Source organism: Poeciliopsis prolifica, unplaced genomic scaffold (assembly GCF_027474105.1).
Source record: "Poeciliopsis prolifica strain line A6 unplaced genomic scaffold, Auburn_PproV2 SCAFFOLD194, whole genome shotgun sequence".
Taxonomy (NCBI): Eukaryota; Metazoa; Chordata; class Actinopteri; order Cyprinodontiformes; family Poeciliidae; genus Poeciliopsis; species Poeciliopsis prolifica.
The window spans coordinates 187188-212874 of NW_026562569.1; the positions used below are offsets into that span (position 1 = coordinate 187188).

At 35.9% G+C, this 25687-nt stretch overlaps 1 pseudogene; it reads left to right on the forward strand.

Annotated features, from left to right (window-relative positions):
* Positions 1-5964: 5964 nt before the first annotated feature.
* On the forward strand, positions 5965-24710 carry LOC129356800 (nuclear factor of activated T-cells, cytoplasmic 4-like; annotated as a pseudogene).
* Positions 24711-25687: the final 977 nt, after the last annotated feature.

Below are 25687 nucleotides of genomic sequence, written 5' to 3' on the forward strand. Positions count from 1 at the left end.
TCCTTCCCCACAGGCTGCAACATGCTGTGGTTTTACAGACAGAGAGGTGTGTCCTTCACTAACACTCACACTCCCCTTCTTCTTTTCACTTTCATGTCCACATATGAGATCATTAACTCAAGTATTCTGATAAAAACAAGTATTTTTTTAGTATAAACAAACGTGCATGTTTATGGAAACTTGCCCACATGTTGGGAGACAAAGTGTACATTCGTGTTGTCCTGAAAGGATACTTTCACTCGGCTACTGTGTTGTGAAATGAAATGAGGAGTGATTGCAAAACCTCAGGGCCTCATTGATGCAGAGCATGCAGAGGCAAACACAACCGCACAGAAGGATCACGCAAATAAAACTTAGCACCACTCGTCGCAACAAGTCTGATTGAAACAGGAACGCTCTTTTCCACGAAAGGGTGGAGAGTAAAATGAGCAGAAGTCCACGCAGAAGGAACGCAGGGAGTCTTATCGCTTTAGTTTTGCACCAGAACTGCTTGTTTCTTTATCTTTGACTACATGTTTGACATTAATTTTACACACACCAAGGTCATATGATAGAGTAAAACTTTAACAATTGTTTTATATCAGGTTTGGGTATTTATTAGTTATATTTATGCAATTGGAGGAAGTTTCTTGACAAAAAAAAATCCTTAAGGAGTATTTTACTAGTCTGTACCTTTTACTGTGACTTGACTAATTTGATTAGGAAGTATCTTCACTCTTACTTGAGTAAAGTTTCTGGATTTTCTACTCTCTGAATGAAAAAACATGCTTTAACCAAAAATTCACACATCTGCAGTTTTTGTTAAAGTTTCAAACGTTTATTGAAAAAAACTGATTTGAATTTGTTTTTGTCTGATTTTATTATTTTTTTGTGTGATTTCTATAAATTATTGTCATTTTGTCACCCACATTTCCACTTCACTTTAGAATTTTTAAATATTTTCATTTTTAAATATTAAATGATTGATCATTTCACCATGTTACCCAGTACTTGAGTAAAGTTTTTACCAAGTACTTGTTGCTCACCAGAGGATTTCTTTACTTTTACTTGAGGAAAAAGTTGAAGTAGAACTGCTATTACTTGAGTACAATTTTTGGCTGCTCTGTCCACTTCTGCATACCAAGTATATCTGATTACAACCTGCATGAACACCTGAATGAAGTCTGGAATAATTTACTGCCACAAATCTGTGAGCTAAGCAGGACAAACGTTGGTATCTACTGTGTGTTGTAGATGTTAATTTATTAACTTCTTGCAATTATGTTATTTTATTTGTGCATTTTGTTTGTGGAAACTCCAGATGTTTTTGACTGAATTTGAATTGTATTATTGTTTTTTTTAATTTATTTTTCTTGAATTGAAAATGCGGCTCAGAATAAACAAGCTCTTGCCAGAGTGACATTGTTTCAACTCGCTTCCTCGGTGATCCACAGATCTTGGTCGCGTAGGATTCATCTGCCTGTGCACCACTTGGTCCTGGCCCAGATTCGTATGGTAGCCGCTCAAGCAGCACATCCAGGAGATGCTATCCAGCGCACCCAGTGGAACGCTGTCATTCCATTGGCTGGAACAGTTGCCAGGTGACGCACAAATCAGATTTGTTCCACATTTCAAGAGCAAACAGATTAAATCTGGTGTTTTGACTATCATTGCTACCTGGTCAAATTTTCCTACCGTAGCACGGATAGATAGCTAAGTCCATGCAAATTGACATTTTTAGAATCTGTATAGTAATAACTGATTACTAAATTAGCTGACGATTATTTCGTTAATTGATTAATCACGATTAATTTGATTAATTGTTCCAGCCCAACTGAAAATATTGATTTTGTCAAAACAATCTAAACAATAAGGTGCATTTTAATGGTAGGTATATTTGAAAATATGTTCACCAGCAGTGTGATGTGCATACAGGTTTGTCTTACCCAATGTATCAGTATCAATCTAAAAATTACCGCATGGTTACTTATGTTTAATGATGTCATTTTACTTCTTCCAAGAAACCAGGATTGATTCAATTTTCTTGCTTATTTAAGGTGATCTTCAGGAACCGTTTTCAAGAGAAAGGAGTTTTCTACTTCAGTTTTAAATGTTTTTTTACTACTTTTCATGGAAATAGCAGAAATGTAGCTTCTGACCCTCATCTTCATAACTCAAGGAAAACAACAGAACTTGTTATACACTGAATCTTTTTGCAGTGTGACACAAACAAGATTATTTCTTTAGCTGAATCTATAAAGATAAGACAACAGGCATAATGCTGCCTAATTTTCTTAGTTTGCTCCTGTTTCCTCATTCTTTGAGCACAAAGTGGATAAAATTTTGCAAAGAGGAAGTGAAGCCAATGTTAAAATGATACCAATATTTAAAGAGCTAAAATAAATATTCCTTAAGATGATTTAGAGAATGCAAGAAAATCTGACTTGGAACATAAATACAAAGTAAAGAGATGTGAATATTTTTAACATGTAGAGCAAAACTGTTAAATGGTCTTTAAAGTTTGTTGGTTATTGAAATGTTATTATGTTCGCATCATATGCAAAGGTTTTCCCTCAAACTCTGTTTATTTGCAGTGTTGTTACTACAGATAACATGTTTTCTCAAATAAATCATACTTCATTTCCAGTGTAATCGTCCTTTCATGTGTATTGATCAGAATAACGCTGGTCTTTTTGGTATTTGTGTGCTTGTATATGGCTTTACTTTCTCTTCAGCTTCTTCAGTGGACTTTCAAGTGTAGAGCCATTTACTGCCACTTACTGGCCAACTGATGTAACTACATGGTAAAAAACTTGAACCACGTGGTCAGCTGTCGTAGAAATGTCGAAGGACTAGTGTGATTGTCAACATTTTGAGTTTTGATTTTACGAAACCGGAATACGTCAACAGAATTTTTTTTTAATTAAGTAAGTGAGTCTTACTTAATTAATTTTTTTTTTTTTTTTTTTTGCTTTAAGCTACATTTATTTCTCTGGTGATCAGTTGTGTTATTTGTAGTTCATGCTGAGAAATGCCAGAAATGATGATATTTGTTTCCACTTTGTTTTTACAATAAGATTCTTTAGAATTTCTTGTATTTTGCATTTATTTAGTTTAATGTTAAGTTTATTGAGTATAACCTTTACTGTAAAGTTAAGCTCCCAAAACAGATACAACAAAAACAACAACAACAAAAAAAGCAAATCCTTTCATCAAGTTGAAAAATACACTTTAGCTTCACTATACTGGATTGTTTTTCTCTCCTGACTCTTCTGGATGTTGAAGAAGTGATTTTCTGCTGACCTTAAAGAGATGAAACTCAACTTTCACCACTTGAGGGCAGCACATCTCCACCAGCCACATTTTGTCCCATAAACTTTGAGTGTAAGCCACTGAAATAAGGCTTTGGGGAGGGTTAATGTGTGGCAGTCTTTGTTTTTTATTGGCCTTTCAACCACAGATGAGGTTTTATAAAAGTCAGATCTCATTTGTCTTTGCTTTAGAGATCATAGTTGTAAAGAAAATCTTGAACTTTGAGGAAATCTATTCACTGTTGACTGTCTCCAGCAGTTACTGATCAAGAGGCAAAGTTACTATGGCTGCTATACTTTGCTGTACTATTACCATACTATTCTACACTGTAATGATATTATTCTTTGCAAAAGCAGGACTGCAAAAGACAATCTGTTTAATATACTATGTTATGGCTATGCTGTGCTTTAATTTGTCCACTTGTATTTTATACTATTTGGTCACAAAAATACCATAATTATACTGTTACCATACTGTCCTATATTATAATATTACTATATTATCCTTCACTATACATTGTTGTCATCCTTTTCCACGCTGCACTATCTATATACTGTTTATAGTTGCATTATTTTATTATAGCGCAGCAGATGTCACGGTCGGCCAACCGGTCGATCCGTCAGCTCTTCAGTTTGTGAAACCGGCAATTGCCAGAACCGCAATCTGCCAGAACCGCATGAAAAGACAAGGGTTCAAACTCCGCTCATTCATTTTTAGCTTACAGAAAAAGCACCAAGCTGCCAAATGAACAAAAATAACCTGAACAATGGCGTTAGGATGGACATGTGACCCCCCACAGACTCACACAGACGTGCACAACGTACAAGATGTTTTAATAATAAAGAGAGTCAGATAATAAAAATGAACCAAAAACAGCATTAAAGGAAAATCTCAAGGTACAGCATTCCTGCTGTCCTACACAGGACTATTATAAGATATATTATAATATATAATACTACATCACTGCACAGTACTAACTACTATGTTGTGCTTTATCCTCTACTATTTTATAGAGAAAAGAAAAACTTTAACTATACTGTCCTTAAAATTCTATTATGCTGTGTATTATTAAAGTATTAATGCACTTTACTTCTTTATATTACGTCTATCATGTTCTACACAACACTACTTATATGCTCTCCAATGTTTTGTTATATACTATAGTATTACCATGCTATCTTTCTCTATACTTTCACTTTCCTGTTTTATAATACTACCATACTGTCCATTGTTTTATTTTTACTAAACTGTCCCACATTAGATTATTACTCTGTTGTTTTACTCTTGATCTTGCTGTTGTTCTGTCCCATATTATGGTATTAAAATATTTCTGTCGTGTTATGTTCTTATCCCACAAGTAGAAAGTAGAAAAGCAGATGTTTCCATAAAAGCACAAGCCAACTTTATGGTTAATTTTCTAACCACTAAATACAAGTTCCTCTGATTATGTCTCAGTCTTGTTCTGTCATTTTTTGATTTAGTGATGTTGGGTTTTGTCGGGGGGTTTGGAAATCCTTGTGTCTGCTTGTTTGGTAGCAGTTTCCCCCTTCTCCCTAACCGCACTGTAACATCTTGAGACCAATCCAGGACCCCGAGGCCCCGGAGGATGACCCAGAGAGTGAAGCGAGCCCCCGGTTACACGCCAGCACAGCATACAGCCGACGGTTGTGAGAACCGGAGGGGGGTCGGAGCATGGAGATGTTGGAGAGACCGAGAGTGAGTGTGTTTATTTAAGTTTTTCTTCTCCTGACTCAGACAGAGAGCAGACTACAGAGGATAATGAGAAACAGATCTTTGGTGGAGAGGAAGAGGAGGGAGGGGAGAAGAGACGACAGAGACTTGGTCAAGGGGGAGAAAAAAATCAAGACAAAGTAAAAAAAAGAAAAGAAAATGGGGAGGAGAGGGAAGAGTGACAGCCAAAAAAGGGGGGTTGTTGCGTTCATCGCCACAGGAAATAGGCCCTCTTATGTTCACTAACTGACAGTTAACACTGCAGCCCTGGTGGCCATGCAGCTGGTCTACAAATGGAGGTATGAGAGACTTTAAGCAGCTCCCCATGCCTCCTGGTCCTGATTAGAATAACAATCATTCTGCTTTTAACCCAAATACCTGGAAAAACTTCAATTCTGATGCCAAATTTAGCCGCCAAATGGAAAAAGGCAGCTATGATGATGAGGGAAAAACTGGATTACGAGACTGTATGAAGAGAATGTGAAGTAAATGTGACAGAAAGAGAATCCAGAAGGAGGCAGAGGAGGGAGGCTGGAGGCTGGGCAGGGGGGATTCATGACTGACACATACAGAGTCCTATGGGGAATGAGTAACGGAGCAGCCGGGGCTGGGAAACCCACCCAAAGGCAATTAAGGGTAAAGGACGACAAAAATATTTGATGAACTTTTTTCTTCTCTCTCTGCCTCAAACGGGACAGAGGAAGGAGTCGTGGGATCTCGATGGAACTGGAATTAAAGATCAGCGCTTACTGGGAGTTTTCTTGATGTTTCTTTAAGGATGGTTTAAAGCGAACCGCGAAGCACCCGGTTGGATAAACTTGCAAATAAACCCAGAAGAAGCAGCAGAAACTTTTTTTTTTGGAGGGGGCCCGAAGCAAAACCCGAAGAAGAAGAAAAAGAAAAAGAAGGGGGATGGATAGTTTTTGCGCAATGACGCGCTGATGGGAGAAAGCTAAAACCTCTTGGAAAACCTCTGGGAAAGTTTTTTTTTTTGTTTTGTTTTTTTTTTGTTTTTGTGGCGCCCTTTAAGGAGTCGCAGGAGATTGAGATCGGATCTCTGGGTCCTGATCCGGAGGACGATGGGGGCCGCGCCGGGCTCGGGCTGGGAGGAGGGCGAGTTCGAGTTCAAGCTGGTGTTTGAGGAGGACCCGCCTCAGCGGCAGATCCAGAGGCCGTCCCCGGCGCGCACAACCGAGCCGGAGAGCTCCATCGGCGGGGAAGAGGAAGGTGACGGCGCCCTGTTGCGGCTGGACTCCAGCAACCTCGGTTAGAGTCATAAATTCAGTTCAGGCTGCAGATAAAGAAACTGGAAGCCTTCTTAATGCATGGGAACGCGTATGCACGCTTGTGTAGTTGCATGATCCACACTAATGACGGCCTTCATCCATATGCATCCGCTAATGTGGTGTGTGTTTGTGCTTCAGGCTGCATGCGTGCCTGTTTCCCTGGGTGAATTCTCACAGCGGCTTTGTTTTTCGGTATGGTATGCATCTGCGTGCATATCTCGCCGTTTCCCTGTTTGTTGTGCGCATTGGCGCGCGTGTGCATGTGTTTGGACATGTGTGCGTGCGGCCCCAGACTCAATGTGTTTCTAATCAGCTGTGCGTGTGAGCAAAGTTAACAGCTGCCATCTGGGAAGGAACCTCAACCTCTGTGTGTACTGAGCGCACCTCCCTTCTTTAGCTCGGCCTCCATCTCCCTCTCATTTTTAGCCGCAAAACTCTCACAAACACGCATCGTATCCAATCGTTTGTTTCACGCCCACACTGGCATTTAGTTGGATTACCAAACCCCAGGCATGAATGTGCAACTGCAGGAGAAGTTCAGGAGAGATGCACCAAGCCAGGAGATCAGAGTCAGGCAATTTTTACTTCTGTTGTTCTTCAATCTGCCATTTATCAAAGAATAAACTTTTCTTTATTTTAAGAGACATTCTGGGTCATTTATGCACAAAAGTCACATTTTTGTACCTTTTATTTTCAGTTGGAGGGATACTTTGATGCATAAATGTTTACGTATAACACCTTTATGCAGGTTAAGTTTCACTGTTTTTGCATGTTATAAAAACAAAGCAGAAGAAAGGAGACTACTCTAAAATGCAAAGCCTTTTCACTTTTAAAGGCAAATATACAAACTACAGATATTCTTTCAAATTGTTAACCTGAAGGCCTTTGGAAGAGAGGAAGAGAAGAAATATAATTTATTGTCTCACAGTGAGGGAAATGTTGGTGTAACAGCTGCAAAGTGACAGGCAATCGATGCATATACACAAAACTAAAGGTCTAAAAATATGAAACACAATTTAGCTTAAGATACTGTCAGTATTTTACAACAGAAAATACTGCAAAGTTATGGAAAAATGCCATACTCCAATCCAAGGATTGAGCAACTGAGTAGGATTTTTTTTTTTTTTACAAATATGGCAAAAATTTATTTATTTTTGCCATATTTGTGTATGGCAAAAACAGAGTATTAACAATATGTGAAAATGAAACAACAGAGATGAGCAAACACCAGCAGAAATTTGAGCAAAACTGTACAAATATCAGCAGGATGTTGGTGGAAGTGATGGTTACAGAGTCTAGCATCTTCTGGAGAAAGGATCTTTGTTTAGGCTCTTTTGTCCACCAAGGATGCAGCAGTTTGTCACTAAAGAAGTGACAAACTGCCATAACCTGCAGTTCAGCAGCAGGTTATGGCATGGAGTGGGACACATTGTCAAAAAGAGAAAATAATAATTATAATTAAACATAACCTCGATTTATTGAATCCACTGTATTCCTACTTCAACTCAAACTACATCTGCTGAAAATGGAGCAAGTGAATTATTTTAACGTTAAATATTTCCCAAAACAGAACCAAATCCCAAAAGATTAATGATGAAAATGATCCACTGGCCAAAGATCAAGAAGTCACCTGCTTTGTTTTAAGGTACACTGTTAAAAATGGCTGTGGAATTTACACAAAAACTATGTAAAATCAAAAAAATGTAAAGTAAAAAACATAAATGTTTTTGTTTATTTCACAGAAACTTTTGAAACAAAATGTTTTTGTTGTTTTTACAGCAATAAGACATGAGCATAATCAAATTTGTTAAAACTGCAATGGTAAAAATTGAAAATTATTCTGGCAGTAGAAAAACTACAGTTTTATTTTGTATTTGAAAATATAAAATAAATAATGTAAAATTAACATGCATTTTTTGTAGACTTAAAAGTTTAGTAATGTAAATCAGCTGTGATTTAAATCACTGAAAATTAATCTGCATATTATTTTTTAGTAGAGTTTGATACTTAATGTCAGTTTTACAGGAAATCCTTTTAACCACAGCTGCCAGATTTTTCCTGTAAAACCTACACCTTTTTTTTACAGTGTACTCTTCTACTCTGATCAGGAAGAAAATTTTTTTATTATTATTTTTTGATACATCAAAACAAAATCTTCAATTACTTTTTGTTTCTAAATGTGTTAGACCAGGGCTGACCAAACTTTTTGCCATTTGGACAGCGGCACTTTCTTTTAAAATCAAAACTGAAAAGATTTATTTCTGAAAACATTTGCTGTTTTTTTTATCTCTCCAATAATATGCTAAATTGGTGATATTTTAAAAAAAGCAAAGTAGTCTAATTGTTATACAAATAGTGTCTGGCACAGTTGCTGCATTAAATAATAAGTAAATATCTTCCAAAAGTTTTTCTTTTGGCAACAAAGTTTTAGCAGCACTTGCCAGATTTACTCAAATGTAATAAATAACATCAGAAACATTGTTAATAAAAGAAAAATAAAGTCGTATCTTGTAGCTAAATAAAAAAAAAAGTTTTATTTGTCTGTAAAAATCTTGGATTAATCACTCCATTGTTCAATTGTGGAACGAGGAGCCAAACAAAATCATCCAGAGGGCCGCAAATGGCCCCAGGGCCACACTTTGGACATCCCTGCATTATGCTGAAGCGTGTATGTTGATGCAGGTTTTTAAATATAAATATCAAATAATATTTAGGGACAGATACTCTGTGAATCTGCATGGTTGTGTATTTAGCACTGTCATCTTGCAGGAATAAATACAGATAATTATTTAATTCATTTGTTTTTCTCTTGAAGTAAAACTTAATACCTTTATCAAATAAGTTTCTCTTTTATTTGTTTTAGCCTCCAGAAAGTAACTTAATCTGTTTAAGTTACTTTAATTAGAGAAAATCTTCATTTAAGTTAAAAAGTTTAAAGTTTTAGAAGTTTAAAGTTCGTTATTCTTCTCTACTCTTGCAAAATATATTTAAACTTCTCATAAAGAACTCATATTTCATTATTTAATGACGCCACATTTTTCATACTTCAGCTCAACTTTAAATTAGCCATCAGTGCTATTTCCCCAAATCAGCAACCAAAGATGCAGACATCTTGAAGTGAAACACTTTTCTATCGAGAAAACACGTGATCCTGTGAGTAGAAGTACAAAAAATCTTTAATGCAAGATCTCAGCATGTTTATTCCTCCTGCCAATAAATTTTAACAAGTGAATTCACACTTCAAAGAAAGATTTATTCCACATATGGAGCAAAGTCTCTTAGATGTCGGGAATGAAACAGGAATGAAAGGTTTGTGGTCGATACGTTACTTTATCCTCTCTACGCATCTGCTCACCACACAGTATGCAAACCGACTTCAAACAAAAATGAGCTGCTGCACAATTAAATATGACAATCAATTTAAGTCACAGCAAAAGCATGGAGCTTATATTGTCTTTATAATAGTAGATTATTATTTTAATATTATATTTTATTAGATTACACCATTTCCTTTTGGTATGCTCATGTGAAAATGTTTGATGTCACTGAGCAGCAGATGCAAGTTTAGGCGTAATTTCTGCAAAACTGCATAAAACAAAATATCCTATTCCAAAAAGTAAATATGCAAAAACAAAATCGAAATTATTTATATTTCCTATTTGGATTGTGATGAATAAATATGGAGGAAATTAGATTATTGTTTTGAGAAATACCAAATCTCTTTTGGACACTACAGTTATAAATAACATTTTATTTCAAGTATTTAAATTTGTAGTCATCCTCCTACAAAGGTAAATAAAACCAGATAAATTTGTTATTGAACCTTTTCCTGTCCAATAACAATTTTAATTTTTTGAGCTCTTATCTGCTGGTTTTAAGTGTTAAATATTCCTTTTTTCTTAAGGACTGTTGCACATAAAACAGCAACATGTTTTTTAACAGAGGTGGTCGTTTCAATCTGACAAAGTTATGCAGTTCTGTACTAATTTATGCATCAAATCATATTCCTTAAACACTGATGTGACTTTCAATAAACATAAAAAACTGAGTCAAAGTACTTTGGTAGACTTTGACGCTCTTAAGCATAAAAATGCATCTTATTAGAATATTTACTCTATTTGCTGGAGTTTCACTGATCATCACCAAGTTCAAATTGTTGCTTGATTTCTTTTTTTTCTTAGCTACAGATTATAACATATAAAATGGTTAAAATGTGATGCAGATTTTCTTTTGGACAGAGGAAATAGTTTTGAATTTGACTGAATTGAACAGTGACATGTATAAATCTGAATCTAACAGAGAAAGAAGAGTGCACCAAAGTAACCAATACATGCCTGATGCATTTTAAAGACAGAAAATTGCTTCATTTCTTTGTTCTTTGCTACTTTTTTTGGTATTTTGGTACTAACACCAAAAACCAATACCAATTGATATCAGCCAGTTTTGTTCCCTTATTTTGGTACTTTGTATCTATTTGATCTTTTTCTTGTTCAGGGATTGGTGCCACACATAAATACCAGTGTGGGTGTGAGTGAAACAAATGGAAATGTGAGGAAGGTGATGGATCTCGAGTTGATTGATTGGTGCATCTGGATCATTTATTCTCAAATGTCAAACTTTCTGAAAAGTCCTCACTGCATTTTTGTCAATGCCACAGTTTTCATGCATTTTAGGGGTTCATTGCACAAATCCTGGCCTGATGTTTTTTTAAATATCTCATACTTTGTGATCTCTCAAAGGGGCTGTAACTCTCAGGTTGGAGGTATACACGGCTTTAAAAAAAATCAGTTATTAAGATCTTTTGTACTTTAGAATAGCTTTTTTACTGTGTTCAATAAGTGTTAGGTAAGCTTTCGAGGCTCATAAACTTTACTGGTCTGCACACACACATACGCCCAGATCTAAAACAAAACGTTGCCTGAGTACAGCAGCTTTAATCACTTGGAAATATTCTTTTGCCAGGAAACATTTGAAGAGATTTCTTTCTTTTTCTTTTTTAAAAAAATCCTAACTCGTAATTTGTTGGCGGTTTCAGTTGTGTGTCCACGTTGCCCAAAATTTGCCTGCATGGCTCACCACCATCATTGCACAACAATGATCAGATGGAGCCTCGCTCATTACAGGAAAACCGCTGCGATGCTCCGTGTGGAAGATGGAAATTACATGTGGCCCCAAGCGGCTGTGGCCTTGTTTGGGTGGCTGTTTGAAATGAAACTGAAAAAACCTTTGGTGATTTCATGCATAAGAAAGTGTCTTTTAGTGCCGGTTATAAAAACTAGCAGCTTGGTATGCAGCTGTTAATGAGGAACGGATGAGTTCGTCATCATTTTGGTCGTGATGCCATTTTGTTGATGCTCAAAAATACTATTTTTAATAGAAAATATAACTTGGGCCTTTATGTTATCTAAATCCCCCCAAAATCTATAGTAGCTTATAAAATTGCACACATCCTCACTAAAGTGTTTAGTTTTATTTTAGTATTTACCCTGCACAACTCTGCTAAAAAAATCAATAAAGAATATTAAAAAAGGTGTGAAGTTTGACTGCTGAAGTAATATTTTCCAAATTAAACTAAATTGGTGTCAAACGTTTGAGCAGAAATCTTTTTTTGTTTGTGCTGCAATCATTTTAAAAATATTACGCGTCAGAAATAGACCGTCCCACATTAAGAAAATCAAACAAAATTGATGTAAATTATCTTATATTGACTGACCTCATATTTCATTTGGTTTTGTAAATGTGGACTGGCCAGTTGACCGTTGATAGCCTCCAAACATCGAAACATTTGTTAATACGTTTTAAAGTACAGCAGCACAAAAAAAAACAATTTGCAGCACAAAATGTTCGATTTGAAAAAGTTGAAGGGGGTAAATTCATAGTCATGTTCTGTTACTGTTTTCAAATTTTCATTCACCTCGATAAAAACACAGAAACGCATCCCCACATCATGATGGCACCACCACCGTGCTTTCTTGTGAGTTTTGATGTTTTGTTGGTGATGCTTTTTGTTGTTTTTGTGTATTTGGTTTCACCAAAACACATTGTTTAATAACTTTTTATTCTGGCCAGAATGTTTTCTTTGAAAGAAGAAGCTTCTTATTTACACTTACAAAACCCAAACAGTTCATTTGTGTCCCGAGAAAAAAGGTTTGTGTTAAGAAAATGCATCAATCACGACTAAATATCCAGTATTTCATCTTGGAAGCAGTTTGTTTCACTGCTTTTCCTCAGCATCCAGCAAAGGAAAGACCATAACAATGCACAAAGCATGTAGACAAAACAAATAGGTCAGGGTTCAGAAACCCACACACAGCCGTTCATGTGCAAATAATACTAAAAAAGTCTTTACAAACTTTAAAAAAATGTTTATTGAAAGTAAAATATGATTGCAGTGTTTATTTTAAAAAGCTTAATTTTTTTCTTTTTAAAAAAATAACTTCTCAGCATAAACCACAAGGTTGAAAAACTCATTTTGTCCTGGCAATTGTTCGGTTTATGTCATTATACTGATGTTTATTTCACCAGATGGTGGTTCAATTAGAAAGGTTTAGGTAGTCCTTCATCTGTCTTTGAATATCTTATAAGATCATGTTGTTCTAATAAAAACTGCAGTAAAATCAAAAATAACTGGAATGAACCCCACTTGAGTGTTACAGGCTAACTTTCTTAATCTATAAAAGGATTAATTGACCTGTTATCACAGGAAAATCAGCTGTGTTATCTTAATAAAAATAAATAAATCCAGCCATGAGATTGATATAATTGTAATAAAACAGGCTAAACAGTTTGGTCCACTGCTTTTGTTGGCTTGCTTTAAAAAGCCCCAGCGGGGTGTTTTCCATACGACAACAATTACTGCAAATTGAGGAAAACTAATGCGTAATAAATGATAAAGGCATGTTCATGTAGAAAAATTAATCTTAATTACATCAGTAATTTTGTATACAAGAGTTGAATTGAAATTTAATGCATCCATTTTTAAATAATATCAAACCAAAACAACAAAAGTAAACCAACAATTATGCAGACTGAGGTTTCGAGAAAAAATAGAAAATACACATGTCGCAAAAGATCACAGACTAAATTAATATTCAGTTTTTATTCCCAGTGAAAAGTAAAACAAAAAATGTCTGTAAACATGTGGAGGGCCTTTAGTGACAAAGTTTAATAATCATTGAATTTACCATTGAAAAAAATTTTTTAAATACATTTAATACACAATAAATTAATTAAATATGTCAATAAATCACTAAATGCAAACATATAATTAAAGTCGAGGGGCAGGGCTAACACTGTTCAGCTCGGTTAGCTTAGCTTGATTCTTTGAAAATCTTTTAAAATTTTTTAAAAGATTTTGGAAAAGTTTTACAATTAGAAACAACATAGGAGCAGGAAACTGTCTTCCAGACGATGTAGCAGAAAGAAGTTGAAGAATCGATTCTAAAACTCGTGGCGTTTAACCAATGGTAATAAGCCCCGCCCACAACCCCGCCCCTTTGAATTAACCAAAGAATAATTAAATCTGTATTTAATTATTTTTCTGCTTCACTTACAAAAAGTTTCCATTGTTGTATGAACAACTAAAAAAATTAAATTGTCTTCCAAGTAAATGATTTAAACATTCAATTAGACATTTATGTATTTAATGGAACATTTAATTACTTATTTAAGGATACATTTATTTTCGTCACTTTTTGTCCTCCAAACCATATTTTTACCCATATATATGAGCCTCACAGTTAATTTTCTTTCAGTCACTCCGTCGGTCACATATTGCTCCAAGGCAGCTGGTTGAGGCCCCGGCACCACTAGGGGGCTCCCAACAGCATCTTTGATTTTATTTTGTAGTGTTTCATTCATTTGACACATTTGTTAAAAATAAAAAAATAAAAAACATTAAACTTTACAGTAAATTCAGTGTAACTTTTAAATTGTTAAATTAATATGCCACACTTAAATATCACTTTGCATTTCAAAATGCTAATTAATTAGTGTCTTTCCTTCAGGGTGAAAATAAATAGCCATAATAACACTGATATGTTGTAAGCTAATTACAAATGACACTAATAATAGTAGTAATATGATGTTGGCATGTTGGTAGAAGTGGCCCCCAAAATCAGGATCTGCTCAGGGTCCCAGAAAGGCTTTGGCCGGCCTGATCACATGTATTTAATTTCGTCACTTATGGTCTTCCAAACCACATTTTTTCTTATATTCAACCTCACAGATCACTTTCTTTTTTGTTTCGTTCAGGTACAGACAACAACTTAGCCATCGCTCATGCAGGACACTCAATCAACATCCCCAGCCCGCCGCCCTCGTCCAATCAGAGGGCAGGGATGCATTCGCCACCTCCCAGACGGGCTGCAGTCAGAGAGTTCAGCGGCACCTATGAGAGCCTGCCGGCCCGCTCCGTTCAGGTGAGACGAAAACAGTTCATGAGTCACTGAACTAAACTTTTTAACTGGTTTGCTTTCTGTTGGACTCCTACTCCACACCTTGTTTAAAGAATTTTGTCTCATTTTTATTGAGATTTATAGCTAAGAATAGGAAACTAAGGCTAAAATGTTTGCAGTCTTTTCAAAAATAGCCAGTTCCAGATTGGAAAAATGTCGCCTGGTTTGCAGTAGATTTTAGGGTCAAATGTCACCGAACTCAGCTTGAAAGTACGGCTCCGCCCCACCTTGGATGATACGGGTCCTGTTATTTAGTTTTTGTATTTCCATTTGGGTTTCTACTGCTTCTAAAAACAGTCCAAGCGCTTTAAAAGAAACCCCCCAAAAAACATCAAATCTTCTTTTGTTTTTTTGTAATAAGTTGACGACTGTTGGTGTTTGGAAAATGAGTCGTTTCAAAAGCTTCCCGGTCACCTGGCAACCCAAGCAGAACTTCAGCCCTGTTACCTAGCAACCGGAACAGAGTTCCAGGTCTTTCTACTGTTTTTGCTGAATAATGGCTGCTGGAAAAGACGAGTGTTTTGTCATCGCGTGCCATTCAGAAACCACTTCTTACATTCTTGTTGGTTGTGCTGGAGGCTCTACTTCTGCTTTTCAAACATGTAATTGCACATCTGTTTGCAGCCATTTTCATGTGCGATTGTAAATGTTGAGTTGGGGGGTGGGGGTGGCCAGCAGGAGCTTATTTGGATTTAAAGTGACATGAGGCTCTAAAACAACTCAAAATAGGCATAACTGATGAGTTGTGAATGCTGTCTAGCTTCATTCTTAACTTATGACTTTTTTTTTATTATATTGAAGGAAGCTTATAGGAGAACACATTTCAGTTTTCAATGCAAAATAATATTCTAAAATGAGCACTGCTACATGGCATCATGCCTGCCATCATTGTTTACACACTCTCTCACACATACGGTTAATAATATTCATTCGTTAGCACACAATTTTCTGTCTTTATTTTTTTTGGGGTGTTTTTTTACTCATGCCATATCCTGAACCATATATCTTGAACTCTGATGCAAGTTATATTTCTACAATTTTATTTTTAAATTTCTAAAACATTTATTTCTCTATTCCTCCAGGTGTCAGAGTCCTGTGTGGTTGAGTGCCCCAGCATTCAAATCACCACCATCCCCGGAGGATGACCCAGCGCAGCCCGTCCCCAGCTACTGGGACATGGGCAGCGGCGGCGGCGGCGGCGGCAGCGGCGGCTGGGACAGGGAGCGCCTCTACCTCCCCCTTCTGGACCCTTTCTCCTACCGCGACCGGTTCCCTGGCTCCCTCAGCCCCAGCCCCGCCTCCAGCCCATCGTCCCGCGGCTGGCTCAGCCCCGCCTCCAGCTGCGACTCCTTGCTGGTGGAGGAAGAGGAGCTCAATGAGGCCAACGTTGGTTTCGGACTGTCCCCGTCCTCCAGGCCCACTCCCCAGGAGGAAAGAAGCGCAGGAACTCTCTCTGGCGTCTCCTGCATCTCGCGGAGGAGCAGCTACTCGGAGGACCTGCAGGGATGCAACCTGGAGGGCGGAGAGTCCGCCTCGCAGTCGCAGGCGCTGCCGGAAGCTGCGAGCTCAACATCCCGCAGAAAACCAGGAAGACGTCCCTGGAGCAGGTGGAAGTCCTGGCTTGTTCATTTGAGAAAAACATGTGGCCGCATTTCCATCAGCCACAAAAATGTGTAAATTTAAATTATGAAAGCAAATTTGCCTTATGCAAACAATTCAGTTTTGAAATAACATTTTTTTTACTAAACTAAAAGGTTTCTTGTTCCAGATAAAGATAAAGAGAAAAAAAGGAGTAAATTTCTGCCCAAATAAATAAAAATTTTCTTTTAGATCAATCTTCTTCATTCTTTTTCAAGCTCAGGGAATCATTTTTCTGAAATCAATTAATCAGAGAATCATTGATTTTTCAATCAAAATAATTGATTGAGAAATCAAAAAATTTTCTGAAAAAACTCAGATTAATCTCCGATTTTTTGAGAAAAAAATTTAAATTGTGTGAGTATAAAAAGTTAACATTTTTCACTTTTAAAACTCTGGTTGATCTAAAAATTTATTATTTTTTTCTAGCAAATTTTTGATTATTTAAATTCAGAGACTTCCATGTTTTTTTCTGAGATTAATCTAAAAAAATTTTTTGTTTTTTTTTATTTCTCAAACTCAGAAACTTGTTTTTTTCAGAACTTTTCTGAGATTTATCCATAAATTTCAGTTTTTTGACAGAAATTTGCTTCTTTTATATTCTTCCTAACCACAACGTCCTAATACTCCAAAGTAAATAACTGGGTTTCCATTAACCATAAATTGCACAAATTGAAATGGAAACACGGCAATTTAAAAAATAAAAAATAAAATAAAACTCACTCTGAGTTTCAAAAGTAAAAAAATTTGCAAGAAAATATTCAGAAATTGTTGTGGCTATGACTGAAACATGAATTTATCTCATGTAACTGTTTACATCCTGCCCTTATTTTTAATGACGTATTGTGTGAACAACCTTAATCATGTTTGATTTTGATTTAATTTCTCATTTAAGGGAAACACTGTAATTGTGTTTTTATATAAGCAAAGATTTGCTCATATTTGTAATGTAAATGCATTTGAATCAGCTGTTAAACAGAGACGTGTTTCGCTGCAGTTGTCTCCCAGAGAAGTGGACCAGGAGCCGGGTCTGGGCCGAAGCTCCCCCTGTCCGCTGCCGGAGAACCAGCAGCCCAGGAGAGAGCCCCCGACTCTGGGCATGGACTACCTCCCTGTTCCTCCTGCCCTGGCCTGGGGCAGAACCAGAGCCAGCGCCCACAGTCCTCTCTTCAGGCAAGAACATATTTTATGGTAAAAAACGGTGTGAGGGATTCTGATGTCCTCTAGTCGAACTGAAAAACAACCAAAAGACACTTGAGAAGTGCATCCACCCTGCTTCACTTTAGAGTTTCCAGAATTATTGAAATTTGATCTCAAATAGACAAAACCATAAATCCTGGAAAGGTTGCCAGTCCATGGGAGGGCAACAAAGAGACAGGTGGGGCAAACGATCATGTTCCCACTCTTAAAGCTGCAATAATCTTTAGAGGTGAACCGACTGCAGAGTTCTGCCCGATCTCTAAAAAACCTCACTTGCCGATTCAGATTTTTTGGCCAATAGCATTTTTTTCAGTCTGAAATGAGACTAAATTAGCTGGTCTGTCCGTCAAACTTCTCACCTTTTACTGAGCAACTAGCTACATTTACTCCCTTGCATTTACTTCAGAAAATGCAAGAAATAATGTTTCTCTTTTGGGAAACATTATTTCTACTCTTGCTTGAGTAAAATACCTGAAATTTTTACCCAATTAATGAAGACAAACATGCTTTAACCAAAACTTCACCAGACACACACACCTGCAGTTTCTGTTAAAAGTTTCTGAAGTTTTTATTGAAAGAAAACTGATTTGCAAAAATTTTATTTTGCCTGATTTGTTATTTTTTTGTCCTTAAAATAACAAAATTTCCACTTAACTTTTACAGTTTGGTCCATCTGATCATCTCATTTGCTCAGTTACTCACTACTTGAGTAAACTTTTATTTACTCCAGTAGTGTATAAATTTTTTAATTTTTTTTACCAAAACAAAAAATTTCCTGGACATACTTTTACTTTTACTTGAATAAAAATATGCCGAGGTATAAAATTGGTCAGAAACAACCAGTGCTAATTTAAATCGTTTTATTTGCTATATGTCTCACACTGGGTGTCTGTTGTGCTGTTATCTATGTTTTTCTCAGCTATAAAATAATCTCCTGTCCTTTAGGTCTAATGCTTTGCCTCCACTTGACTGGCCGCTCCCGTCCCAGTTTGACCAGTATGAGCTGCGCATCGAGGTGCAACCGCGGCCACCATCGAGCCCACTACGAGACGGAGGGCAGCAGAGCCGCCGTCAAAGCCGCACCAACAGGACATCCTGTTGTCAAGGTGCGACTGACGTTTTTCACTGCAGAAAATCCGTCTAACCGGGATTTTACTCCAAATTTCTTTTATTTAAACCAAAAGGGTCCAAACTGTCTGAGGGACTAAAGTAAATAATTAAATCAACTTTACATTTCATATATAATGTATTAAATTAAATTCACTTTATTAAATCTTATGCAGTAGATTTCAGAAATTTACTTTATTAAATGTGTAAGTATATTTATCTTATTATGTAAATTTATTTACTTTAAATAAAATACATTTGAATATTAAATAAGATATTTTGATTAAAAAACCCTACTTTTTTAGCATCTAAAATTTTGTTTATATCTTTTAGAAATTTTACAAATATTTTTACATAGTCATATTTTTTTTAGAAATGTAGGGGTAATAGGCATTTTTAGATACAAAAATCTATTTCTTATCTAAAAAGCATACTTTTTATTTTTTATAATCTTTTTTTTTTTTTTCATTTTTTTCTATTTTCAGATTTCCCCCCCTGCCCCGCAAATATCAACAAATCAAATTTTTGCATCTAAACACAAAGGTTTTTAAGATGCAAATTATAAAAATTGTCTGAGTTTGTAATTCTATAATTATACAAAATAACAAAGAATTAAAACTTTAGACTTAGAATGAATAAGAAGCTTATGTATTACCAAACATTTCATTCTTCTTATAAATCCAAAATTTGTCAAACTAAATGAAAAGAAATGAAAAAAAAAACCTTTATATTTGCTTTAAACTGTGCCAGTGGTCCACACAGAAATACATACAGGACCGTAAATGGCCCCCAGCCTCCACTTTGGCCACCCCTGATTTAAGCAGAAGTCATATTTTTTTCAGTGTTTTGTGATGAAGGAAAGTCACTTGCGTCTCCTGCTGCTTTCGTCACAGTGTGGTTTGTTTCTGTGTCCAGCTGTGCGGCTACGCAGACAGGAAGCCGCTGTCGCTGCAGGTTTTTGTCGGAACGGCCGACGATCGCTCGATCAGACCTCATCCTTTCTACCAGATACACAGGTACAGACCACTGTCAATGCAATGAACTAAAACCAAACAAATAACTCACACTGGCACTAACTGAAGGAAACAAAAACAGTGTTTGATGGAGAAAAACTATAACTAATAAAATCTAAGCTAAACCTAAACAATATTCAACTACTAAAAACCAGCAAACACACTGGACAAACAAAAAGTCACAATGAAAGGAAACTAAACTATAATGAAAAACCCAAACTATTTTAACCCTGGAGCAGAAAGAACTAATTTATCTCCATGCTTCTTTTTCAATGGATTAAATCTAAAACTCCTCACAAGATGCATCATCTAACTGCGGCTTTAAATGCAGTGTAACGAATCGTTTTCTGCCTCCAGGAAATCTCCTCCCATTTTTTCTCTGAATTCAAAAATCAGACAGATAAATAATATCAGGATTTATTCAGGACATCACAGCTACTACTCAAGCTCATCTGAGATTTTTTTAAACATCTAATTAGTACGGTTTGTTTATACTTATACTTACTTTTTTGCTGGATTACAAATGTTTAGAAAGCCAGAATAAACACACAAATGTAATGAAGAAATTTACTTTTTAAAGAATATGTGATACTAGACATTTACAATTGTTTTCAAATTTTTGTAAGTTAGTTTTATTTCATTTCAAGTAAGATTTTGTGTTTTTGCAGTGATCACAATACGTCTCACTGAATCTTGACTGTTTTATTTGTGGCAATTAGTTTTTTTTTTCTCCTCTAACACATATACAAAATATATAAAAAGGAGTATTTTCATTTGTTTTGATGGTATTTGTCAAATGAATGTTAAAAGGAAAACAGATAACTAAATATCTTGGATAAGCTGATGTACCCAACATTTGTGGACTCTTAATTTTAAATGTTTCTCTTTGTGTAGGGTGACCGGGAAGATGGTCGGCACCGCCAGCCATGAAAGCGTCCAGGCAGGAACCAAACTGCTGGACATCCCCCTCAACCCAGAGAACAACATGACCGCCCTGTGAGTAGGAACTGAAGCCTTCAGATCTGTTTTGTGTTGCTACTTAAAATCTTTAAGCCTACTTCATGTTGTCAGGCAGGTTATGTTTAAAATATTTCTTTATTCTTCATGTCTGTCAGCAGTTGTGCACATGATAACTGAAAAGCTAGTTGCGCTAACCCAAAAGCACTAATCATTAGCATTAGTTATGCTAAAGCTAAAGTGCTATTCCAATATGGTATTTAGCAGAAGCTAATGCTAATATCCAACTCCCCATCTGTTACAACAGTATATTGCCCTAAACAGGATATAATTTATTGCATGTCTTTCTGCACAGAAAGTGATTCTGTGGAACAGATTTTCTGATTTTGCCTGACTGAACACAGCAGCAGGACTTCGGTTAGAGAGCATATAAGTAGATTATAAAGTTCGACATTTAAACTTAATCTGCTGCTTCTGTGAGTTTTAAAAAAGAAAACGTATAAAATATCTTTCTCGAAAGGCTATTACAGTCAAAGAAAATATTCTTTGAAATTCTAATTATTTCAAAGAAAATATTCTTTGACTGTAATATTAGTCAAAGATATTCCAAAACATCAAATGTACACATTTGAAGAAAGATGATTGTAAAAGTTTAAAACCTATGTTTTTTCTTCTGTCTGAATTTCCTTACATATGAAATAAGATTGTCGCGGTTTCTTCTACTTCAGAAAACATAATTTCATTTAACAATTTTGTTTTTCAGCATCGACTGCGCTGGGATTCTGAAAAACTGAGAAACTCCGACATCGAGCTGCGAAAAGGCGAAACGGACGTCGGAAGGAAAAACACTCGCGTGCGTCTGGTGTTTCGTACTCACCTCCCTGTAGCGCCCCCTGTTGGCCCTCCAGGGCGCGTCCTGGCTCTGCAGGTCGCCTCTTTGCCCATTGAATGCTGTAAGACGCTGCATTAAGTTCAACTGAATTTAAAACCTCGTTGTAATTCCACGAGAGGCCAACGTTTGTCCGTTTATCGCTTCAGCTCAGCGGTCGGCCCAGGAGCTTCCGGTCATCGAGTCCGTTAGCGTCACGTCCTGCTCCGTGGAGGGAGGCGAGGAACTGCTGCTGAGGGAGCAACTTCCTGCCGATCTCCAGAGTTCTCTTCATGGAGAGGGGCACCGGTATGAGGTTGACACCAAACCAAAATCACGTAGAGTCCAAAAACAATTAAATAAAATAAGCAAATACACCCTGGTCTATTTTGTACACAGTCAAATGTTAAGCTAGTATTAACGTTAGCTTAAACAAGCTAATCACATATCTTAAATTATGTCGTGGCTGGACTATTTAATCTCAAATATTCGATGTAGATGTTATTTTCTTGCCGGACTGTCAGGCAAAAGTTTCAGTTGCTCCCAAACATTTTCATTACGTTCTGCGAATCAAGCTTATTGAGGCTACCGCTACTTAGCTGCTAATCCTTAGCTAGCTGGCTAGCTTTTCTGCGTCTATCACTGCTAGGTGTAAATTATCATCTGTTGACTGGACATTTGCTCACTTCTGTCGCTTACTTCTTTCTTTAATTTTTTTTTTTTTGTAAAACTGGTGGTAGATTAAACTTAAAGTGGTCTTAGAAATATCTTTAAAAGTATTTATGAAACCTTCAGAAACCCTGAAATCATTTATTTAAAGTTCTCAATAATTAGAATTTCTGCAATTATTGCTGAATGTGACATTTGGTGTTTGATCTAATTGGTAAATATAGCTGGACATCAATATAATGTAGCGATGCTACTTTATGTTTCTGATTTTTGTTGTTTTTTTCATCAATGTCAAGCTTTTTGAATTAAATGTAATTTTGCCAAATATTAAGTTTCTCTTTGCTTTGGCACATCAGATGGGAAACTACAGTGGGAAGAGGAGGCCCATGTGGACCGGGACAACAGCAACGAGGTATTTTTATGCCTCTCACTCAGTTTAAATGTTTGTCGATGGTCTGCCCAGGGAATACTTTTATATTTATGTCATTATTGACTTAAATATGAGTAACAAAAATCTGGATATAGTAAATAAAAGACAATCTGATACCCATAGGTTGGTCATATTGATTGCTAGCTTCCAACATTTTGCAGAAAAATTGCAGACTGGGTGGTGAACTCAGAACTTTCTTATTCCATGGCAGCAGTGCTACCACTTTGATCCTCTTTGCAGAGCATAAATAGTGATAAATTGATCCAGTAATTATTGCAATAAATTATAAAATGGTTTTTTTTGTGAGCATTTTCAAGTAATATGTTGATAATGGCATTATCATGCAAGTTCCAGACCAATAATCTTTAGTTTTGTGACAAAAACACTGGAACTGGAAGACATTTTATATATCCAAAATAAAAGATGGACAACCAAACAATAAATGAAATTAAAATAAAAACCAAATACAACCAAAACCAGATTGATTATAATGTGTCTATAAACAAAATTCTCTTAAAAATAATAATCATTGGTATGAAAATTGTCACGCCATTATTTGTGGTTAGTAAGGTATATAATCAAACTTCTGACTTTTGGGTGTTTTGGTTGTTTTTCATTTGAATTACCCTGAGAGAATTTGGACAAAGTTTAAAAGTGTCTCCAAAATATTTGAATAAAACACTAACACAATTTGTGTGCATTTTTTTCTAGTAAAGTGCAAAAACTATAATTTGATAACTAATAAATAACATATTTTTTGAGGTTGAGTTGAGAAACTAAAATGCAAAAATGTAAATTTCAAGAGGGAAACTGACACTATCATTGATCTGATACTGATACTTATCTGGTATCTATATTATTGATAATCTTTCTCGATTAACCCACATTTTGCAGAAAATCCACACCACATGTTACTTTTAATAGTGAATGTAAATGCATTCTTTACTGGTTCAGTTCTTCATGTGCCCATACCGGCTTTTAGCAGCAAATTTGTGTCTGACACAATGGTTTAACTATTAAGCAGTAGGTAGAAAAGCATTAAATCAGATCCATAAAACTAAATCACAGCACAGCCTCAGTGGTTGAGACTCTGCCAAGATGGAGTCTAATGTGCCCAGTTTTTAGCTTGTTAAACTCGTTCTTTTGTTTGCTAAAAGCGCCACATCTGTTGGAACTAAATGGGTAAAAAAGGCAAAACTATTAACAAAATGTTGTTGAAAAATTAGTCACTCGCATTTCAGTCCATTCTTTTCTCTCTAATGGAAACATACCAAGCAGACAGAAAGGATGTATATGCCCAAAAATGTTTATACTTTTATGATATTTTGTTAGCTTTTAATGATAGATATTCAAGATTGATTTATTTATATATATATATATATATATATATATATATATATATATATATATATATATATATATTATATATATATATATATATATATATATATATATAAAGTTGTCCTGCATTATTCAGTGTAGCTCCTGTTTATTCAGTGTATGTAAATATCTGGTTTCAATTATATACATGGATACTCAGTTGAAATCAGATATTTATATACACCGAATAAACTGAAGTCGAATGTATGTACAAATGTCAACTTTTGAATTTGTGGAAACTTACAAGAAAAATCTCTGACAGAAATTCTCACTAAATGAGCAAATACAAATAATTTAGGAAATTCTAAATAACCTAAAACAAAAATAAGTTTGGTTTAATTTAACTTCAGACAGCAAGAATAAAACATGTTTCTGTCTTTTTATCTAGTGAATGTAAATATCTGGTTTCAACTGTCTTCAGGCTTTAATCTTACACTTTAAAACTTTGATTCAATGTATTTAAGATTTATTCTCTGTATTAGTTATATATTTGAACAGCAAATGTAAATGCATTCTATCATAATGCGTACCTATATATGCGTGTATTTGTTGCTGCAGTGTTTGCTGTGCGTGAGGTTCCTGCCTACAGCGACCTCTCCGTCAGTCGGCCCGTGTCTGTCAGTCTGTACGTCTCCAACGGGAAGAGGAAGCGGAGCAGCACACACTGCTTCAAGTACCTTCCTGGTGAGCGACTCGCGTCTTTATTACTTCATTAATGCTCCTGATGTTTGCAGTAGCATGTAGAAGCACTGATCCGATTTTCATATTGGTGACAATGTGTCTGATCCACAAGGGCCAATCTATTCAATCTAATTCTATGCTTTTTTCTCTGAGCAATGTCATGCTGGAATATTTATTTTTTGTTACCGTTATGACTCCTAATTGCACTTTCTAAACCATTTGAAAGATTTATTGCAGTTTCTTTTTGTCAGTTCAATTTCCTAATTACACTGACTGAAACAAATCAGAGTTTTCATCTGGTTTTACCGCTGTACAATGGCTGCTGGAAAAGATAAATGGTTGTATGCAGAAACCACTTGTTGCATTCTTGTTGATTGTGCAGAAGGCCCACTTCTGCTTTTCAAAGATGTATGGTTGTGTAATTGCGTATCTGTCTGCATCCATTTTCACATGCGAGTGTAAATTTTGAGTTAGTGGGCGTGGCCAGCACCTAATTTGAATTTAAAGTGACAGGAAGCCCTAAACAGCTCTAAATAGGCAGAAATGACCAATCGAAAATCTTGTGATCTAAGAATTATTTTGTGGAAAAAATTAATGAACATGTTTTGTACAGAGATCTATGTTCAAGTCTGGATAAGTGAGAAAAACTGAAAATGTAGTATGGGAAAAAGTCTGAGTGTACATATTTAGTTTCCTAAAATGGAAAAGTCTAATTTTCGGGTTTTTACATGATGATCTTTATTTTAAGTCTCATCAGAACTTTTTTTTTCTCCATCTTATTGATCTTGTTTGTTCGTGAGTTTCAGTCACTCAAACATCACGTCACATCCTTTCTGGCCTCCAGATTCTTTTACATCAGCTGCACTCAAAGTTCTTGAACTGAGTTCAAATAGATGTCAAAGCATCAATTGATTAGAAGAATCTGTTTTAAATTTAGAATGAACCAGCCCAGATTTCTCCAATTGTTAAAGATGTTTCCT